We start from the raw sequence: 21,520 nt of genomic DNA on the forward strand, positions 1-21,520 counted from the left end.
TGTATTTTTAGTAGAGACGGGGTTTCACCATGTTAGCCAGGATGGTCTTGATCTCCTGACCTGGTGATCCACCTGCCTCGGCCTCCCAAAGAGCTGGGATTACAGGCGTGAGCCACCGCGCCCGGCCATGTGCTTGTATATCTTTAGGAAAAATTGCTAGCAGTGGTACTGCTGGGTTAAAAGGAATGTGCAATTTTAATTTTGATAGATAGTGTCAAACAGCAAATCTGCCAGTTTTCACCAATGAAGAACTGTGACAGCTCAGCAGCAACACAGGGTGTCTGTCACAGGACATCAAGGCAGTCAGGACAGCATCCAGTCTGCATCTTCTCATTTGACAGACACAGGAAGGGAGAGGTGTTGTGCTAAACTTCTCCTTATGTGAGGGAGAAGTTTACATTCTCCAACTGTCATATTGTCCAGCCTGTTTCCATTTGACAATCATATCCCTTTGATTGTTTTTATATACATTTATATATCACAAAGCACCTAATTTAGCATCTGGACAATACCATTAGCTCCACTTAGCGCTTACCACATGCCCACCAGACTCAGTGCACGTTATCACTTTAGTCCTCTAGAAGCCTGTGAGGACGATATTAGCATCCCTTTAGTTTGCAAGGAAACTGAAGCTTGGGGAGACAAAAACGACTTTGGCCAAGATCTCTTGTGCCTAGCAGTCAGGATTCCAACCCCATATCTCTCCCATGCGCTAGCTCCTTCCTGGAAATCACACTGCCCGTTGCAGGCACTCAGGAAATAGGTGCAGGTCTGAGAGGAGGTTCAAGCCCATCTCAAACAACAGCTCAAGGCAAATTAAGTGCACAGTTATCAGACAGTAAACCTCTCTCTCCCTTGCCAGGCAGCACTAACATTCAATTCATTTCCATTTCTGGCTATTTGCACTCTGTTCCCAGATATTGAGAACTTAGCAACGGGCGCGCCTCATAACCCAATCATCTCTCCGCAACACCAAGACCATTTAATTTCTGTCATAACGGCCAACTTCAGGTGCTATCTGCTACTGAGACAGCACAATTTTATAGAATTAATTGATAAAAATCAGCTTCACTTGGAATCTTTCATCCTCCAAATTATTCCTGTTAATGATTGAGTATCTCACATAATTGTATTCCTATTTTCACAAAAATTCTTCAATGACCAACTTGCCCACTAAGGCTGATTAGAAAGTATTTGCTGATCAGGAAACTTTGTGAAGTTGGTCCTGAAATAAAGAAATTAACATGTATTTATACACTTATTTTAATGTGAAAACTATCAGGTACTATAGATAGAATTGTACCCCCTATGCCAAAAACATTTTTTTAAAAAAAACACAATCTCTATTCTCAAAAACATATTATCAGCTAGGTATGAAAATGATGTATGTGATGTTCACAAACATATGAATAAGGATTTTTGTGGTTGTACTATCTAAAATAATTAAAAACTGGGACATAACCTTAATGTTCATCAATAAGTAAATGCATAAATAGAATCTAATAACATATAAAAACAAAATGAATTTTAAAAATGGAATCTAGTAATTCCAATGGAACCGAAGACTGTCATTTAAAAGCTTCCATTTGTAAATTAGGTAGAGACATGGAAAAGTTTTGATGAAGGAACAGAATATGAAATAGTTTCCATGCCATGGTAACAACTCTGTAAAAATTTATGTAAACATATGGACAAGGGCTTGAATGGAATCAGCCACAATTACACTAGCTAAGCCAGCAAAATTGTCTATGGGTAGTTTATAATTGATTAAATATTGGAGCATTAGATTCACATATTTTAAAGTACAAAATTAGGCCAGCTGTGGTGGCGGATGTCTGTAATCCTAGCACTTTAGGAGGCCAAGGCGGGGGGGATTGCTTGAGCCCAGCAGTTCAAGACCAGCCTGGGCAACATAGGGAGAACCTATCTCTATGAAAAAAAAAAAAAAAAATAGCTGGGTGTGGTGGGATCCACCTGTACCTGTGGCCCCAGCTACTTGGGAGGGTGAGGTGAGAGGATTGCTGGAGCCTGGGAAATGGAGGCTGCCCCGATCGTGCCACTGCACTCTAGCCTGGGTGACGGAGTGAGACCTTGTCTCAAAAAAAAAAAAAAATTACATCCTATATTATAAAAGATACGAAACATGAAATATCTAAGTGCTTAAGGGACTCAGAGTTTAAGCAGTAAGTCGAAGGTTTAAAGATATGTTAAGTCTGGGCTGATCGCGGTGGCTCACGTCTGTAATCCCAGAACTTTGGGAGGCCCAGGTGGGCAGATCACGAGGTCAGGAGATCCAGACCATCCTGGCTAACACGGTGAAACCCCATCTTTACTAAAACTACAAAAAACTAGCCAGGCATGGTAGCGGGTGCCTGTAGTCCCAGCTACTCGGGAGGCTGAGGCAGGACAATGGGGTGAACCCAGGAGGCGAAGCTTGCAGTGAACCCAGATCGCTCCACTGCACTCCAGCCTGGGCGACAGAGCGAGACTCCGTCTCAAAAAAAAAAAAGATATGTTAAGTCTGATCTCATTCACTTGTTTGTATAAAGACAAATACCAAACATGGTAGACCACATGCTAACAAAATCTTTCTCAGGAGCAATTTGGGCTGTGAATGGATTGCACAAGGAAAAACCAGCCAAGTTAGGAGTTCATGACTGCCTTGGCAGGCTCCTCTGGCTGCTCATGTTTCATTACCACCATCTTATAATTATGCCTCAACTTTATCCACATTTATGCCTGTCCTTTATCCACACTGGTCATGACCATCACTGCCATCACTCCTGAGCCACACGATGATACTGGCCATGAACATGAGATGCCACAGGCCGAAGGTTTAGTGCTCGTATCTTTGTGCCTCATCTTTTTTTTTTTCATTAGTTGCAGAGGTTCTTTCCATTATAATCCAAATGTAAAAATCGCATCTATTTTAAGTTTTTCCAGAAACCTACAGAAAATAAGATATATGTCATAATTCTATTCCTAAATTTTAAAAAGGCAGTGTCCTGTCTGGTCATTATAAGAAATCTGAAATTATTATAAGAAATAAGAAACATAGCCATCATTAGAAATCAATGTCCTGTCTGGCCAAATAAGAAATCTGAACTCTGTGATTCCAAGCTGACCCTTTGGCAGGATTTTTTTTTTTTTTTTTTTGACAGAGTCTTGCTCTGTCGCCCAGGCTGAAGGGCGATGGAGCAATCTCAGCTCACTGCAACCTCCACCTCCCAGGTTCAAGTGATTCTCCTGCCTCAGCCTTCCCAAGTAGCTGGGACTACAGGTGTGCACCACCATGCCTAGCTAATTTTTGTATTTTTTAGTAGAGATGGGGTTTTGCTATATGTTGGCCAGGCTGGTCTCGAACTCCTGACCTCAGGTGATCTGTCCACCTTGGGCCCGCAAAGTATTGGGATTACAGGTGTGAGCCACTATGCCCAGCTGAGACTTTTTTTAAGCCACAGAAATCACACAATTTGAAATTGCTATTTGACCCAATACAAGAAATATAAATTAGTTACCAATAAAAATCACTTGTTAATCTTGCCCAAGGCTGTCAGGACACCTCTGGAATGATCTTTGGACCAATGTTGCATTTATAATCTGATTTTCATCTTTTCCGTAAGAAAAACTGCAGCAGCAAGACTAAGGTAGATGTACTCTGTTTAGTTTAAAAGTGTTCATTTCAGCCAATCAACTGGTTGTTTGTGGACAATTCTTAAAAACTAGTATAATATATATATTATATATACATATATAATATTTATTACATATAATATATGTATATATTATATATATAATTTTTTAACTGGTAGATTACTATGGAGTCAGAGATACAGCTTAAAGTTCTACTTTTTGCTAAAGAATAAGAGTTGGAAGCCAACCTCTGATCAAGCCATAATATTGTGCCAGTCTTTAGGATTTTGGTTTAATCAGCTGCATTGCATACCTCAGAGGATTTTTTTTTTTTAATTTCACCATTAATCTTAGCATTTGGCACAGTTTACTAAAACAGAACATGTGTGTACCCTTGACCTGCTAATTTCACTCCTAGGCATATATATACCCAACAGAAACACACGCGTTTACCAAGACACCTACTAGAATGTTCACAGCAGCACTGTCCATGAGACCCCCAAACCGGAAACTATCCAACCATTAGCAGCATAACTGACACATTTGGTACATACATACAATGGGACGCTATATAGCAATGAAAATGAGCAAATTAGATACAACAGTAAGAGAAATCTCGCAAATATAACCTTGGGCACAAGAAGCCACTGGTGAGAGAATTTCGGCTACATGATTCCATTTCTAAAAAGTTCAAAAATAGGCAAAGCTGATTGATCTATGTGTAAGGAGTCAGGATATGGAGGCAGAATACTAAGTAACTAGAGACTCCCCTTGAGTACTAATAATTTTCTGTTTCTTTTTTTCCTTTTTTTAAATAATAAGATTTTGAATCAGGCAGGCTTCTGAGCCATAGTAAGCTCAGAGACTCCAATTTTCTGTTTCTTAATTTGGTGCAGATTACATGGGTATGTCTCATCAAACTATACACTTATGGTTTGTACACTTCTCAGTTTATCTGTTTTACTTCACCACCCTCAGCCACTGTACCCCCCAAAAGTGACTGTTTCATATTTCTGTATTGCCACTTGACAATCGGCAAACTTAAAACAATTTAAATAACTTCAGTAACGTTGAAAGTGTTTCACATATGCTGGAAACAGGAGCAAAAAGACATTAAATGAAAAAATTGGGGGTTGTTTTTGAATTTTATAACAGAACAAACATAGCAATCTACAAGGTCAGAAATCTGAAGTAAAAAATTAGAAAGGAGGCGACTTCTGTATCAATAGTGGATCTTGCTCTGCAGAAGGACAAAGGGAAGGACAGGACCAGACAAAAGAAGGGAGAATAAAGACCCAAGGCCTGAGAATTTCGAGCCAGCCCATGGCGGATTTGAAATCAACAAAGGGGCAGCTTAGAAATAGACACTGGAGTGACACAAAGATGGTGTGATTGAGTACCGTGCACAACTAATGGGTGGGAGACACACGTTCACAGGGAGTCCAGGCAGCAGCAGACCCCAAACCCTTTGCCGAACCAATGAAAGTGGACAGATGTTAGGTAGTGGGGAGTGACACATGCACAACTGAGAATGCAGAAGTTCTCCTTTCTTCCTAAAAGAATCTGGTCATTCACAAAAACTCAATCTTACTTGGGCCAGATGATTTTTTTTTTTTTTTTTTTTTTTGAGACAGAGTCTGGCTCTGTCACCCAGGCTGGAGTACAGTGGTGTGATCTCAGTTCACTGCAACCTCTGCCTCCTGGGTTCAAGTGATTCTTCTACCTCAGCCTCCTGAGTAGCTGGGACTACAGGCGCGTGCCACCATGTCCAGCTAAATTTTTGTATTTTTAGTAGAGACGGGGTTTCACCATATTGGCCAGGCTGGTCTCAAACTCCTGACTTTGTGACCCACCAGCCTCAGCCTCCCAAAGTGCTGGGATTTCAGGCGTGAGCCACTGCGCCGGGCATGGGCCAGATGATTTTTAATTTAAAAGGGAGGCCAGGCACGGTGGGTCACACCTGTAATCCCAGCACTTTGGGAGGCCGAGGCAGGCGGATCACCTGAGACCAGGAGTTCCAGACCAGCCTGGCCAACATGTTGAAACCTTGTCTCTACTAAAAATACAAAAATTAGGCGGGCGTAGTGGTGCACACCTGTAGTCCCAGCTACTCGGGAAGCTGAGGCAGGAGAATCGCTTGAACCCAGGAGGCAGAGGTTGCAGTGAGCTGAGATCACACCACTGAACTCCAGCATGGGCGACAGACTCCATCTCAAAAAAAAAAAAGAAAAGAAAAAGAAAAAAAAATTTAAATGGGGAGCCAGAGGTCTCAGTAGCTGGAAAATCCTCTAAAATATTATCTAAAACCATTCAGTCAGTCATTCTTTCAATATTATCTGTTGAATGGTTACTCTGAGCAATATTTTGGGCTAGAAGCCACATGGGTGAGAAAAGAGGTCCAAATTCTATTTTAAACAAGGTGAGGTGCACCATTTTGTAATGGGATAGCCTCTTGCTAAGTTATTTAGTTTACTGTGAATCCCACACCCAACTCATAAGGTTCTCAGCTTGAGGTAGTGTTTAAAGGCATGGATCCTTTTATGGTTAGGGTTTCTTTCTTTTTGTTGTTGCTGTCGTTGTTTTTTTGAGACAGTCTTACTCTGTCACCCAGGCTAGAGTGCAATGGTGTGATCTTGGCTCACTGCAACCTCCACCTCCCCAGTTCAAGTGATTCTTGTGCTTCAGTCTCCTGAGTAGCTGGGGCTACAGGTTGTGCCACCATGCCTGGCTAATTTTTGTATTTTTAGTAGAAACAGGGTTTCACCATATTGACCAGGCTGGTCTCGAACTCCTGACCTCAAGTGATCTTCCTGCCTCGACCTCCCAAAATGCTGGGATTACAGGTGTGAGCCACCGTGCCTGGCCTAGTTAGTTCTTTGTGTCAACTTTGCTACACTATAGTACCATTATCCAATAAAAGATTCATCTAAGTGTTGCTGTGAAGGTATTTTGTGGATGTGGTTAACATCTATAATCAGTTGACTTTATTTTTTTTTAAATTTTTTAATTTTTGAGATTGTCTTGCTCTGTTGCCCAGGCTGAAGTGCAGTGGTGTAATCACAGCTCACTGCAGCCTCGACCTCCAAGGCCCAAGCAATCCTCTGACGTCATCCTCTCAGGTAGCTGTGCTAATTTTTTTTAACTTTTGTAAAGATGGGGTTTCCCTACGTTGCCCAAGCTGGGTGGTTGACTTTAAGGAAAGGAGATTTTCCTTGATAATGTGGGTGGGCCTCATATGATTAGTTAAAAGGTCTTAAGAGAAAAACTGAGTTTTCCCTGAGAAAGAAGAAATTCTAAGTAAAGAGTGTACCACGAGCTCCTGCCTAGTTTCCAGTCTGCCAGCCTTCCCCACAGATATGGGACTTGCCAGCCTCTCCAACTGCATAAACCAATCCTATTGGTTTTGTTTTTCTGGACAACTGATTTTCTGTTTTTCTGGAGAACTCCAGTTATACTGGAGAACTGATACAGACGGTATGCAAACCCCTTGGGTTCAAGGCCTGGCTCTGCCATGTCCCCATCTGAGTGTCCTTTTTACTTTTGTTGCCTCATTTGCAAAATGGGGATAATAACAGCAACCTAATGCATAGGAATCAGAACCACTCCTGGCACACAGTGCTTTGAAAGTGTTTGTGAAACAATTCTGTGGTTCCAAGTTGCACAAAATTCCATATATCTTAGCTGGAAAACCTGAGTTATCTGTATTCCCAACAATTTGCCATCAACTGAACACAATGACTCTTCCCCATACCAAGAACTAAATAGCCTCGGGACAACAGCCCCTCACCAGCCATGCCAGCCTAACCCCACTCAAAGGAATGATGCAGCAAAGCTGAGGTCACAGCACTTCTGGAACACTCTTAATTCTCCAAGTTCTCAGCTGCTAAAAACAGCTGAGCTTAAAGAGGCTGCCAGGAAACAGACTCCACAGAGAACTATTCCTACTATTTGCAAGGGTGGGAGTTTTAGAAAGGAGTCCTAATCATTCGCTCTGTTCCCACTGTTAATCCCTACGGCAACTTGCCATGGCCCCTTGGGATGAATGATTAAATGGGGAATCAAAGTGTTGTTTTTGTGGACACACATTTTAGGGGCAGAATATGATGCTGCTGCTGATGGTGATGATAACTTTTACTGAGCACTTACGAGATGCCAGACGCTGCTCTCAGTGCTAACCATTAACTCATGTAAACCTCAGAACAACCCCTTACATAGATACTGTTAGGTTGGCACAGAAGTCACTGCAGTTTTTGTCTTTAAAAGTAATGGCAAAAACAGCAATTACTTCTGCACCAACCTAATACAACCATCCTCATTGCACAGATAAACAGAAAGTGACCAAGGTGAAACCCGAACCCAGGTTTTCTGGCTCTCCCTCCGGTACACACTACCACTGAGCCTGGATTGTGACGAGGGAGGAGGGAGGCGAGGGAACAAGTACAGAACAGGGCTGTGATTGATGGGAGTGCTTGGCAAGCTCGGGTTCAATCAATGAGTAAATCAGCTTATTTTAAATGAAACAAGTTTCAAAGACTGAAGTAGAACAAATCATACACCATGTTCCTCCCTGAATTTCCTTTGTGCCCACTTTTATACATAAATACCAAAGCTCACAAAAGATTCATGCTATGGTATTTCAATCTTTCATCTTCATATAAAAAAAAAGTAAGGCAAAGCGATTTTGAAATTATTTCTCATTTATCCACTAGCAGTGCAATGAAATCAAACACCTGCTTACTTGAAAAATGATAAAACACATTTATTCTTATTTGCTCCCATATTATACCAAGTTTTCCCTACAGGACTTCATGTTGACAAAGATATCCTGTTTTACAGGATTCCTGTGAATTAAGTCTTAGAAGACTTTTCTGGAATACGTTTTTATACCTCAGAAAACAAAAAAAGATACACAGGACCAGATTCTATCAGAAACTGGTAAATTTTCACATCAGGAAGATAGACTGGGTCTCAGATACTTTTGTCCAACTTCTCCAGCTCTCAATATATTTCTATGCCCTAAGAAAATGATCTGAACACAAAATTTACATTTTTTTTTTTTTTTTTGAGATAGAGTACCACTCTGTTGCCCAGGCTGGAGTGCAGTGGTACAATCTCAGCTCACTGCGACCTCTGCCTCCCGGGTTCAAGCGATTCTCCAGCCTCAGCCTCCCAAGTAGCTGGGACTACAGGTGTGTGCCACCGTGTCAGGCTAATTTTTTTGTATTTTCAGTAGAGATGGAGTTTCACCATGTTGGCCAGGTTAGTCTCGAACTCCTGACCTCAAGTGATCCTCCCATCTCAGCCTCCCAAACTGTTGGGATTACAGGCATGATCCACCGTGCCTGGCCACAATTTACTTTTGCCCCAGAGACCTGCCTATAGTCATGCCGTCCTTTGGCTTATAGTCCCTTGGAGCTAATGCAAGATCATACAGAAGCCTGGACCAGAGAAGCTATTAAGGGGAAATTCTCAGATAGCTATGGCAGGAGAAGAGACGTGGAAGTGCCACATATGAAGTTTACGCCAAGTCCTGAGACCTGATTTTGTCAACTGTGTAAACTTGCCTTACTGTGGAATTCTTTCCAGAGACAGCAGCATTGAGAATAATGCAACGACCCTGCTAATGTTTGCACCTAGAGAGGTTATGCTGACAACAGCCAGGTCTTCACGTCCCAAGAACATCTTTGTGTACCTAGCCGAGGTCCCCAAGCTCAAGAATGGCACCCCAGAATTCTGGGGACATAAAGTCCTTCTCTGGGCCCACCTGCCTCTCCCCTTTCTGGGTTCTGTCTTCCAGGTGTTTTACTGGAGCAGCAGCAGAAGGTGGGAGAGGGAGGCTGCTTTCTCTCCATCATCCCTGTAAAAACTGGCTGGTCATACTGGCATTCCTCTTCTATGGATTCCCTGCCATGAGGAACAGACTGGGATAGATGTTCACAGAGTGCTTTAAGAGGATTGCATCCTTTTAAAAATCCATAAAATTATTACAAAAAAGAAGCCAACAAAACACTCCTTTCTGAAATTGTTCCCTTGGGTAATATTATGAAAACATGTTTCCCATTGGAGCTCTTTTACAAGAAAAAAACCTTCATTGTCAGATTTCTGAGTTTCTAATATTGAGATTCCTAGTTTTTATGTACTCTGAATGCATGTTTGTGTGTATGCGTAAATACATATATATAATTAGTTAAAATATAGTATGCATATATATGTGTGTGTATGTGTGTATATACATATTAATATATACATATATATAATTAGGTTAAAATATAGTTAAAAACAACCAATGAGCAATGTTTCAGATAGTCCTTCCAGACCAGTTTTGTAAATTCTGTGAGGCACCTCCTCAAAACACCATCCTTCAAAACCAGCAAGACATAGCCTACTGCTGACTCCCTATGGCCAGAAAGGACACTCAGACAAGAGGCCTTCACGTTGGCAGCTATCATCTGTCCTGGGCAAGAGCCAACAGTCATAGCACAGTCCTTCACCTTACGTACCAACCTTGTTAAGAAAGAAAATCCTGAGATTTCAAGGCTGGGTTAAGAGAGCTCTCAGTTAACTTAGTGGCAAATGTAAGTGGCATCAATGAGTTCTACAATGCCAAGTATTGCCCAGTCTGGGAACAAAAACATTCCTGCCTTTTTTTTTTTTAATGAATGGCAATTTAAAATGATAATTTTATACTAAAGATTCACCTTTAACTTGTCATCTAACCAACTAGCAAAGCAACAGTGCAACACAGAGTTCTGGCTTTGGCTATCACTTCACATGTCAAGGCGCTGCAGCGGTGACTTGCAAGGTATTTAGACTGAGGGCAAGAGGCTGAGTGCATGGAAAGCCCTGCTGAAAGCCTGTTTTAGGCTTCCATTCGGTTCATCTGCTTTCCCATGGGCAAGCAACCACCGCCTATCACAGAGCCACCCCAGTCTTAGGTCAGCAGACAATATGGGCGAAGTCTGCAAGAGGCGCACTGGCTTGGGTGTGGTCACTGGCAAAGAAAAGCACTGGTCCCCAAGCAGCGGCTCCCAAACCAAGAGCTTCACCCTTGGCGGATCATTTCCACCCGCTTCTCAGCAATTTGACCACAATCCGCACCAGCCCTTACGGCTCCCCCTGAGAAAGCATAGCGGCAGACTCGGGCCTCCTCGGCAGACAAAGCCGCTGCTCGGGGGAACCCGCGCTGCACCGAGGCGACCTCCAGTCTCTGGCACCTGCGTCGCCGCCCGGCAGCTCCGCGCAGCTAACCACGCCGCGTCTCGGCAGCGGGTGGACAGCGCGGTGCCGGCGGCAGCGCTGCACCGGAAGGCACCCAAGCCGGAGTGAGGGGGTGGCTGTCTGCAGGCCCCCAGGCCGGGGGAGCGCCTCCCACCCGGGATTCCCGGCGGGGCCGGGCCCCCACACAGCCCCAAAGACAGCACGTGCCCGGAGGTTCCGCAGGCAGTATTCCCGGCACGCGAAAACTGCACCCTTGCGTCCTGGGGGGACCTGGTTCGTCGTCGGGTGGACACCAGGGTCGGCTATTGTTCTCTGGGTTTCCCCGAAGGGAGACGTCCCCCATGCCGCCTCCCTGGCAGCACCTGCCGCTGGGCAAAGCCTTTCAGCTTCTCGAGAAAAGGGCGTGCCGGGGGGCGCCGCGGAAGATCACAGAACCCTAAGCGAGTCGCTACCGGCTGGTTTCAAGCCTGGAGACAAAGCTCCTCACCAAGCCAGCCCAGCCCCGTCCCGGATCTGCCATCCTGGGTCCCTAGCCCCGGTCCGAGGGCCACGCCCAGCCGGCCACCTGGGCCGCCGGGCCCCGCGCCTGCAGCTGAGGATCGTTTGGCCTGAGACCGCCTCTCAGCTGCTTGCCCCTCCCTCCTCGGGAGGCTCCCCTTCCCAGGAGGCCCCCCTCCCTCGCACAGCGCGGGTCTCCTAGCTCTCGTCCTCCCTCCTCAAACCCAGGCTGTCTCCACCCGCCTGCATCCCTCCTCCCCTCCCCATTCTTCAGCAGATCCAGCCTCGCCGGGTGCCACCTGCACCGAGCTCCTTCCTTCGCTCTTCGGACCAGCCCCCGCCCCCGCCCCTTCTCTTTCCTCCTCAAACCCTAGTTCCCACTCCCTGCTCCCCGAGACCCACTACCTGTTCCAAGCCAGCTCCCCAGCCTTCCCCATCCCCATCTTTTCTCAACCCAGGCCTCCCCTCGCCCTCTCCCGGCTTCTCTCCAGCTCAGACTCCAGCCCCGTCCCCAGGCCCGGGGCGTCGACGTCGGTGCCCGCTGAGATCGATGCTGCAAGGCGGGCTCCCGCGCTGGGCTCCAGCCGAGGGACCCAGCTCGGCGCCCGCTCTGGGCTGGGCAGCCGCAGGAGGCCTTTGTGGCTCAGGCAGGAGGCTCGGAGGCGGCAGGCGAGTCCTCTGCAGGCGTCCGCTCCGTTAGCCAGGCGGGTGGAACAGACCGCCGGGTCGGGTCCAGGCTGGGCAGATCCCAACTCGGAGGCGAGAAGGACGGAGGGTGTGTATCTGGGTGGTGTGTGGGACCGGGGACAGCGCAGATCCTGGGACCGGCAGGACTGGCCCCCGGCCAGAGGCACCCCCGCCCAGCCCTCCAGCGGTCCACTGCACAGCGCCTGGCGAGGGGAGCGGCCCACTGCGTGCTAGGCGCGAAACCCCTCAGCCGAGGCGCCTCCTCACCCCAGGGCTTTGCAACCCCGCGAGCACACATTAAACGCTTACTGAGCAGGGCCCGGCACGGCGCTTCGTGGGCGTACAAAGAGGACCCCAAGAGCGCCCTGGCTTAACCCTGATGGCCACCTCCCAACCCCAAACCACACCTCCCGCCGCGTCCCCTGCGGCCGGGCCCCAGGCGCACCCGGCTCCCCGCCCTTTTGTGCACCTCACGCAGAAACAGAAGGGGGAGAGGAGGATGTCCTAGCCCGAGGCGGATAAACCCACCGACCCCCCTGCCATCACCCACTCCTCCGGGATGCTGCGGCCGCGGGGGCCCGTGGCTCGGTCCGTCTCCGTCTCGCCGCGGCGCCGGAGCTGCGGGTGCTCGGGGCGGCGGCGGCTGCACGCGCGCTCGCTCGGGGGCCGCCTCAGCGCGCCCAGCGCGGGAGTCCAGAGTGGGGAGCGGGGGAGGGGCGCGTGTGGGGGCTGGGAGCGGCGTCCGCCAATCACCGCGCGGCCGGCTCCTCCCGCCGCTCCCCACCTCCGCTAGCAGGTTAAGGGGAGGCGGGGACAGGCGGCGCCCCGCATCCTCGGCGCCGCGCGCGGCCGCCGCCTAGAGACTACAACTCCCGGCAGGCCCTGCTGCAGGGCCGGGGTCCGTTAGCGGACGGAGGGCGCGGCCGGAGAACTCACCGACCCCCCTAGCACCCGGCTCCGTGTTCCCTCGGGTTTCCATGGAGACTCAGGACATCACAAAGCCTGGACGCGCCAGGCACGGGTCCCCGGGGAGGGCCGGGGGGCGGCTCCGGAGGACACCCCGCCTCCCCTCCCCCAGCTGGATCCCACCCCAGGGGCTGAAACAATGCCGCGACCGCCTCTCCCGGGCTGCGGCCGGGCTGCCTTCCGCGGTGGGACCCCGCCGAGGCCGCCTGGTTCGCGCCAAGACCCGCTCTGACGCCCGCGGGATTGCAGGATGCAAAGGGCGGGGTGGGCGTTATAGGAAAACTGTTCTCATGATCAAAGTGATGGCCACTTGGGGCCACCGCAGTTCGCATCTGCACCCTGTGAGGTCTCGAACCCGGAGTGCATTCTCTCCACCTAGAAGATTTTGCCCAGGGCCACGCGGGGGCTTCCCTGTCCAGAGCGCTCAGGCCTGGTGCCTGTCTTATTTCTGGCTTCTGTCAAGGGACAGCGAAGCCTTTGGAAATTATTCATAACCCAATTTACATTCGCTTCACCTGTTTCTTCATGTTTAAATACATACATGATTTACCAAAATCAACAAATCTAAAAAAGAAGATGAAGGATCATCCCCGGTTTGTCCCACCTTCCTAGCTAATCCCGGTTCAAGCCTTTGCCATTGATCTGTGTTATTTTCTGCAGTTATAATAATAGTGTGGATTAGTCATTGGCCTCTTTGCACTTAATGTCACTCCAAAGGCGTTGCGATGCGTGTTAAAATGCAGCATCGAGGACCCCCAAGCTGCAGCTGCAGAATCCCTCCCTCTCCGGGCTCCCCCAGTATCCGGTGGGGATGAGGAGTCCCCTGGCAGCCATGGCCTCGTGAAGGGGTTCTCTTTGCAGGATACTTTCAAACAAAATGGTGTTCACTACTCCGGGGGCGTGGAGGGGGTCCCCTCTCCCCATCTCAGCAAAATCTACCCGGGCGCAGGACCCGCAGAGCCCGCCAAGGCGGGGTTCCCTGCTGTCCTTCCCCGGAGAGCTTAGGGCCTGGACCAGGCCAGGCTGGCCTTCGAGGGATGCATTTCTGGATTACCCACTACTGAGTCTGCACTTCTCCCCTTCCCAACTCCCCTCTGCTTGGTGAGCAGAGAGCAGGGAGCCCCCAGGGGAACCTCAAAGCATCCCCAATCCAGCGCAGCCCGGGATGTGGCTGTGAAAACTGCTCCAGCTTGGGGCACTGCCCTGTGAATTCTCCAGGGATTTGCCCGAACAGGGATGTAGGCAAAATGGACCGGGCGTCAGGGAGGTGGCGTGCAACTCCCAGTGGCCTCCCGGCGGCGGAGTCCAGAGGCTACCGCGCGCAGGCGGTGCTGCGCTTTTTGCTTAAGGGAGAGGGAGCCCCCTAGTGACTATAAATGTTTTCTGCGGTGTTTCGTAGACCTTAAATTTGGACTCTAGCTTCTTAGCTTTCTTGGGCTACCTTCCCCAGTCAGAGAAACGGCTGCCTCTACGTCATCTGTCAGTATAGGACATTGATAAAGGTTGCACCCAAACCAGGGGTTGCATATGTCCTCAGTACTTGACTTCAGTTTGTCGTTGTTAACTTAGGCTCCATTTCCTGGGAAGTAGAAAGAGCACAGAGCTGGGAGTCCCACATTGCTGGGTTGGAATCTTTGCTCCTTCAGTTTCTATCTACTTGACCTTGAGAAAGTGACTTACTCCAGCTGACCCTTAGCTCCCCCCAGAATACTGGGGTCATATACATTTTTTTTTTTTTTTGAGACGGAGTCTCGCTGTGTGGCCCAGGCGGAGTGCAGTGGCCCGATCTCGGCTCACTGCAGGCTCCACCTCCCGGGTTCACGCCATTCTCCCGCCTCAGCCTCCGAGTAGTTGGGACTACAGGCGCCCGCCACCACGCCCGGCTAGTTTTTTGTATTTTTAGTAGAGACGGGGTTTCACCGTGTTAGCCAGGATGGTCTCGATCTCCTGACCTCGTGATCCACCCACCTCGGCCTCCCAAAGTGCTGGGATTACAGGCTTGAGCCCCCGCGCCCGGCCCATATACATTTTTTAACCTTGTCGTGGAAATTACATGAACAAATGTATATGAAGGCCATAGCATATTGCCTGGCATATAGTGTGCATGCAACAAATGCAGCTATTATTATTTATCCCACAGAAAGTGGTTATTGAACAGTGTGAGGGATATAAGAATATGTGACACTCCCCGCAATAACAGCCACAAAAGGCAATATATTGCGATTTTTATTATAAAGCTCATATTACTACTTGGTCAGATAAAGTAGAATAAGAATTTGGATGGGAAAGAAATCAGTTCTGCATAACATTGGGAAATGGAGGAGCTAGAATTTGGATTTCACCTGGATATTGATTTGATGGACAGTTCTAAGCAGAGGTCTGAGATTCCAGGGTGAAGGAGCAAAAGCTTGTGGGTGGGGAACCCAAGGGGATATTTGGAAGACAGCAGAAGAACCCACCATGTCTTGAAAGTCAAGTCCCTGAATGAGGGTGATGGGAAGAGAATGGGGATAGTGAGTTAGGCAGGGGTTGGGGGTCAGACCTCACAAAGCCCAGGGCTACTGGTTTTTATGAGTAAATGTGTTCTGAGTTCCCAACAGTCTTAACAAACTTCAGAATAAAGGCAAGTTAAAGACTACCATGAAAGGAGGAGGGAGAAAAAATCACACTTTCTGAACTCCTATTATGAGCCCGGGTCTATTTGGTGTTTTACAACACATCATTTAATCCTTGCTACTCCACACAGCAGGTAGCATTGCTCATCTTACAAATGAGGCTATCTGGACTTAGAGAGGTTAAATGATTTGCCTGGGAAGTCACACTGCTGTAAGCAACAGAGCCAGGATTCCAAAGGACATCTGCCTGGTGCAAAGCGGAGCCCTTCCTGCTCCAGCACGTCCTCCTGCCAGCCTCCAGAAGGCCGGATCTCCAGTGCAGAGAGAGCCTGTGACGGTGAGTGACTCTCAAGAAGAGCCCGTTGCCAAGCCATGGGACCCAGACATTCCTTCCTCTACAGCTGCAACCTGTCCCTCCTTGAAGTGCCCCCTGGGAAAGGGGCTCTCCAGTATTCCCAGGAGCTTTGTATAATATTAAGTTTCCTCCTCATCCTTCTCTTTTCACTTTTTTTTGCTCCTTATACTTCTCAGTGACAACCCTAGTGTGGGGAACAAATTGTGAAGTCTAGTTAGCCATTAAAAAAAAAAAAAAAAAAAAGTGAGGCCAGGTGCGGTGGTTCATACCTATAATCCCAGCACTTTGGGAGGTCAAGATGGGACCATCACAAAGCCCAGGAGTTTGAGATCAGCCTGGGCAATATAATGAGTCCTTGTCTCTGCAAAAACATTTTAAAAATTAGCTGAGTATGGTGGCAAGCGCTTGTAGTCCCAGCTATTCAGGAAGCTGGGGTGAAAGCATCACTTAAACCCAAGAGGCGGAGGTTGCAGTGAGCCCAGATTGCTCTAGTGCACTCCAGCCTGGGTGACAAAGGGAGACTCTGTCTCAAAAAGAAAAAATAGCCTGGGCGTGGTGGCACATGCCTGTAGTCCCAGCACTTTGGGAGGCTGAGGCGGGCGGATCACCTGAGTTCGAGACCAACCTGACCAACATGGAGAAACCTCGTCTCTACTAAAAATACAAAATTAGCCAGCCGTGGTGGCACATGCCTGTAATCCCAGCTACTCAGGAGGCTGAGGCAGGAGAATCGCTTGAAGCCGGGAGACGGAGGTTGCAGTGAGCCGAGGTCATGCCATTGCACTCCAGCCTAGGCAACAAGAGTGAAACTCCGTCTCAAAAAAAAAAAAAAAAAAAAAAAGAAAGAAAGAAAAAATAGACCAAGTGCGGTGGCTCAGGCCTATAATCCCAGCCCTTTGGGGGATCAAGGCAGGTGGATAACCTGAGGTCAGGAGTTCGAGACCAGCCTGACCAACATGGCGAAACCCTATCTCTACTAAAGATACAAAATATTAGCTGGGCGTGGTGGCACACGCCTGTAGTCCCAGCTACTCAGGAGGCTGAGGCATGAGAATCACTCAAACCCAGGTGGCAGAGGTTGCAGTGAGCCGAGATCGGGCAACTGCACTCCAGCCTGGGCAACAGAGCAAAACTCCGTCTCAATAAAAAAAGAAAAAAAGAAGAAAAAAATTTGGTCGGGGGTGGTGGCACAGGCCTGTAATCCCAGCTACTCCGGAGGCTGAGGCCGTAGAATCGCTTGTGCCCAGGAGGCAGAGGCTGCAGTGAACTGAGAGCTTGCCATTGCACTCCAGCCTGGGTGACAGAGCAAGACTCTATTTCAAAATAAATAAACAAATAAATAATAAATAAACAAATAATTGTCAACCAGCAGTCAAACCTGTATATTCAAGACAGTGCCACAAAGCAGGAGCCAAATTTAAAAAGCTCAGGGCCAGAGGGGCAACAAGACAGACAGATTTTGGGAGAGGGAGGCAGGACAACAGAGAAAACATGAAGAAGATCTAAAGACATAGAGATACTCAGATACACAAACAGGGGAATGAGACTGGGAAGGTTCCAGGCCCCAGAGCAGTGACTACCGTCAGACAGGGGACGGAGGAGGAGGCCTGGGGAGGCTGAGGGGGTGCTGTGCTTGAGCTGAAACATCAAAATAAATTCCAATGGTTTATCACTACCGTTGAAACTCCGAGGAACTCTCCAAAAATTTAAATCATTCCTTCTGGCCTAGGGAAGTTGTTTTTTCTTTCTTTCTTTCTTTTTTTTTCTGCTTTTATTTTTAAATTTCAAAGTTTAATTTTGAAATGCAAGTTTGCCTTCTCTTGGAACGAGAATGGCCACAAACCAGCATAAAGGAGGAATTGCTGGATGATTCCAGCTGCCCCAGCCTTGTAGCAGAAATCTACAATGTTAAATTGGCATTTATTTCACGCACATGTAGAGGTTCTTTAAGCCAAACAAAGCTAGAAATTGCATAGTCTCACAATGCCAACATTATCCAGATGAAGATAATGAGGCTTTGTTTTAAGCCTTTTTCTCCCTTAACAAATAAAATTTGAGTATTAGAAAGAATAATAATGAGGACAAGAAACACAAGTCAAATATAAACAATCACCTTCAGGGAACAAAATAATTACTCTAAGAGTTAGCTCTTTAATCACCTTTTGGTTCCCTACCTGTCATGTTCCACAACACAGGGCTTTACTGAGCCCCTACTGGTAAAAGAGCTGAGAACATAGGAAAGAATCCTCTCACCCATGCCCCCAAATTGAATTTTTATTTATTAAGTGAATCCAAATGAGTAAGACAGTAGGGCCAGGCGTGGTGGCTCATGCCTGTAATCCCAGCACTCGGGAGGCCAAGGTGGGTGGATTACCTGAGGTCAGGAGTTTGAGACTAGCCTGGCCAATGTGGTGAAACCCTGTCTCTACTAAAAATACAAAAATTAGCCGGTGTGACGGTGTGCGCCTGTAGTCCCAGCTACTCGTGAGGCTGAAGCAGGAGAATTGTTTGAACCCCGGAGGTGGAGCCAAGATCGTGCCACTAAATTCCAGCCTGGGTGACAGAGTAAGATTCCACCAGGGGAAAAAAAAAAAAAAAAAAAAAAAAAAAAGCAGTACTTTTCCCTTATTACCTTTCACTGATATTCTTTTTATGAAGCCAGTTCCTCCGTTGAGCTTTCTTTTGTTTTTGTTTTTTGTTTTGTTTTTCACTCTGTCACCCAGGCTGGAGTGCGTGGCACAATCGTAGCTCATTGCAGCCCAGCTTATTTTAAAAATCTTTCTGGGGAGATGGGGTCTCACTACTTTGCCCAGGCTAGTCTCAAACTCCTGTCTTTAAGTAATCCTCCTGCATCAGCCTGGAATTACAGGTTTGAGCCACTGCGCTTGGCCCTAATTTTTGTTTTTTAGTTGCATTAATCAGAACTTATCTAAATAAGAATTAAAGCTAGGTTGGGTGCTGTGGCTCACACCTGTAATTCCAGCATTTTGGGAGGTTGAGGCGAGTTGATCACTTGAGGCCAGGAGTTTGAGACCAGCCTGGCCAACATGGTGAAACCCCTTCTCTACTAAAAGTACAAGAATTAGCCAGGCATGGTGATGGGCACCTGTAATCCCAGCTACTCAGGAGGCTGAAGTAGAGGAATCGCTTGAACGTGGGAAGTGGAGATGGTGGTGAGCCGAGATTGTACCACTGCACTCCAGCTGGGAGATAGAAGTTGTGGTGAGCCGAGATTGCACCACTGCACTCCAGCCTAGGCTACAGAGCAAGACTGTCTCAAAAAAAAAAAAAAAAAAAGCTAATGTTTATTGAGGATTTCCTGTATACTTTAAGGGTATTATTCATTTAATCCCACAGCACACCTGTAAGAAAGATATCATGACATTCACTTTATGGAAGAGGGAACAGGACCTTGAAGTAACTTCCCCAACGTCAAACAGCTCAAAGGGGCAGAGCTAAGATCAAAGTCCCAGTTTGACTCCAGGTTCCATGTCTATTCCATTAGACCACTCCATTAGTTCAGTACCTGTTACTGAACATTATTCCACTTACACTTTCCTTTTTCTCAAATCTATTATGGTTACTTTGAGTTTTTGTTGTTGTTGCTGTTGTTTTTTAAGTTGGTGGTATTTTTTTTTCTTGTTGGATTGTATGGATGGGAAGTTATTTAGAATTATAATTTTCAGGGAGGCATCCACTGTGTGATGGGGTCGAATTTGGTGATTTGTAGAATTAAATTCATTTGCTTCCCCACTTTCAGGTAAAAAAACCCTGTAAGGCACCCAGGGGACCAGGCGTCCTGCTGTTCAAACCTCCAGTGTCTCAGAGGGCTTGGCCCGTGTGGCCAAGTGGGGCAAGTGCTTGTGTGACCTGAGAGAAGTCACCTCCATCAGGGGACGTTCTCTTCCCCACTGTAGTGCAGTAGTCACCAGTTCTGTTATTCTGAGGATCAAAAAAGGCTGAATAAAGTCCCAGAGTGTGGAGATGGTGGGCCACATTTTGACAACCCCCTGAATCACTCTCTCGGCTGTGGAACCTGTGGAACCTGGTTGGGTTATGCAGCCTCTCTACATCTCGGTTTCTTCCTCTGTGCAAGTAGGGTAGTTCAGTTCCTACCCACAGGGTGGCTGTAGGGAGTGCATGAGGAAATGTACATCAGGTGCCTGTGTATGAGGCACATGCTCAGTGTTTGGTCAATGGTTTATAATGAATAGGCTTAAAATTTGACAATGTAAACACCGTGCAATTGAAGTGTAGAACAGAGCACCTACCTTTGGAAGTGTAATGAGGATTAAATAAGTCACATGTATGGCAATTAAAACTGTTAGCAATTACACTTGTTATTATCTGTTCAGTGAAACAAATGTCCATGAAGCGTGAAATTACAGTAGACAGATCATAGTCCTGGTAGAAATAAAACAACTCTTCTTGGCTTTATCATACACCAAGTGGAAATCGTTCTTGAGATCTTTGCCATTCCTCTCCTGGGAATTTTGACCCACCAAATGTTGGACCAGATTCCTAACAAGGAACATCTGGCCAGATGTTTAGCCAGATTCCTAACAAGATCTGGGTACCTGATGTTATTACCAGGTACCAGGGTACCAGGAGTTGTGGTTGGACTGAGGTCCCTCAAATGAGCTTTGGATGTTTTGTTCTGTGTGTCCAGAATCCAAAACTAGAGCCCACCTGTCTCCCTCTCCCATCCCTTTCTGGCATGGACACAGTACGCCAGGACTGTGTGCCTGTAATTCAGCGCCCCACTCCCTGAAGAGGGCCAGGCTACCCGCAGCCAGGGATTCTCCGCTCAACAGTGGGTGTTTTACCGCATGCACCTGGTGTGCCAGAGCCAGAAGGTGAATAAATACATCATCCCCTCAACTCACCTCAGCTTTTTTCTCTTAGGGAGGAGAGCCTGTGCTCAGACTGGCTACAATTTAGTTGTTCTTTGAGATGTGTCAGCAAATGTTTGTGCTGGGAATTGAACTCATCTGAGTCGAAGCAAAGTGCCTGAGGATCAGACAATGCCTTAGGGCACCTGATCAAATGAGATAACATTTCAGAAATTGTCCAGCCTTGGCAGCATAGTTATCCTCCATCTCGACAAAAAGTTTTAAAATTAGCTGGGCATAGTGGTGTGCGCCTGTAGTCCAAGCTACTTGGGGGGCTGAGGTGGGAGGATCTCCTGAGCCCAGAGGGTTGAGGCTGCAGTGAACCCATGATTTATGCCACTGCATTCCAGGCTGGGTCACAGAGTGAGACCCTGTAAAAGAAAAAGAAAGAAAGAAAGAAAGAAAGAAAGAAAGAAAGAAAGAAAGAAAGAAAGAAAGAAAGAAAGAAAGAAAGAAAGAAAGAAAGAGAAAGAGAGAGAAAGAAAGAAAGAAAGAAAAGAAAGGAAGAAAGGAAGGAAGGAAGGAAAGGAAGGAAAGGAAGGAAAGAGAGAAAGGAGAGAGAGGGAGAGAGGGAAGGAGGGAGGGAAAGAAAGAGAGAAAGAAAGAGATATTGCTTAGCTTTTTGTTGAATTGCATATAAAGCATTATATCGATGT

General features: G+C 47.3%; 2 protein-coding genes across 3 annotated transcripts in view; both read right to left on the reverse strand.

The window, feature by feature from the left end:
- The window catches only part of DPYSL5 (dihydropyrimidinase like 5), a 104,655-nt gene extending 91,915 nt beyond the window's left edge, over positions 1 to 12,740 (reverse strand). The window contains exon 1 of one of the 2 annotated variants that reach the window (XM_050753800.1): positions 12,587 to 12,740. The gene's annotated coding sequence lies outside the window, so the exon portion shown is untranslated. The remainder of the gene's footprint in view (positions 1 to 12,586) is intronic. The other variant, XM_050753801.1, reaches the window with a different exon arrangement.
- Positions 1 to 21,520, reverse strand: part of MAPRE3 (microtubule associated protein RP/EB family member 3) — a 420,985-nt gene that overhangs the window by 176,370 nt on the left and 223,095 nt on the right. The gene's annotated exons all lie outside the window — the stretch shown is intronic.

Source organism: Macaca thibetana, chromosome 13 (genome assembly GCF_024542745.1).
Source record: "Macaca thibetana thibetana isolate TM-01 chromosome 13, ASM2454274v1, whole genome shotgun sequence".
NCBI classification, from domain to species: Eukaryota; Metazoa; Chordata; class Mammalia; order Primates; family Cercopithecidae; genus Macaca; species Macaca thibetana.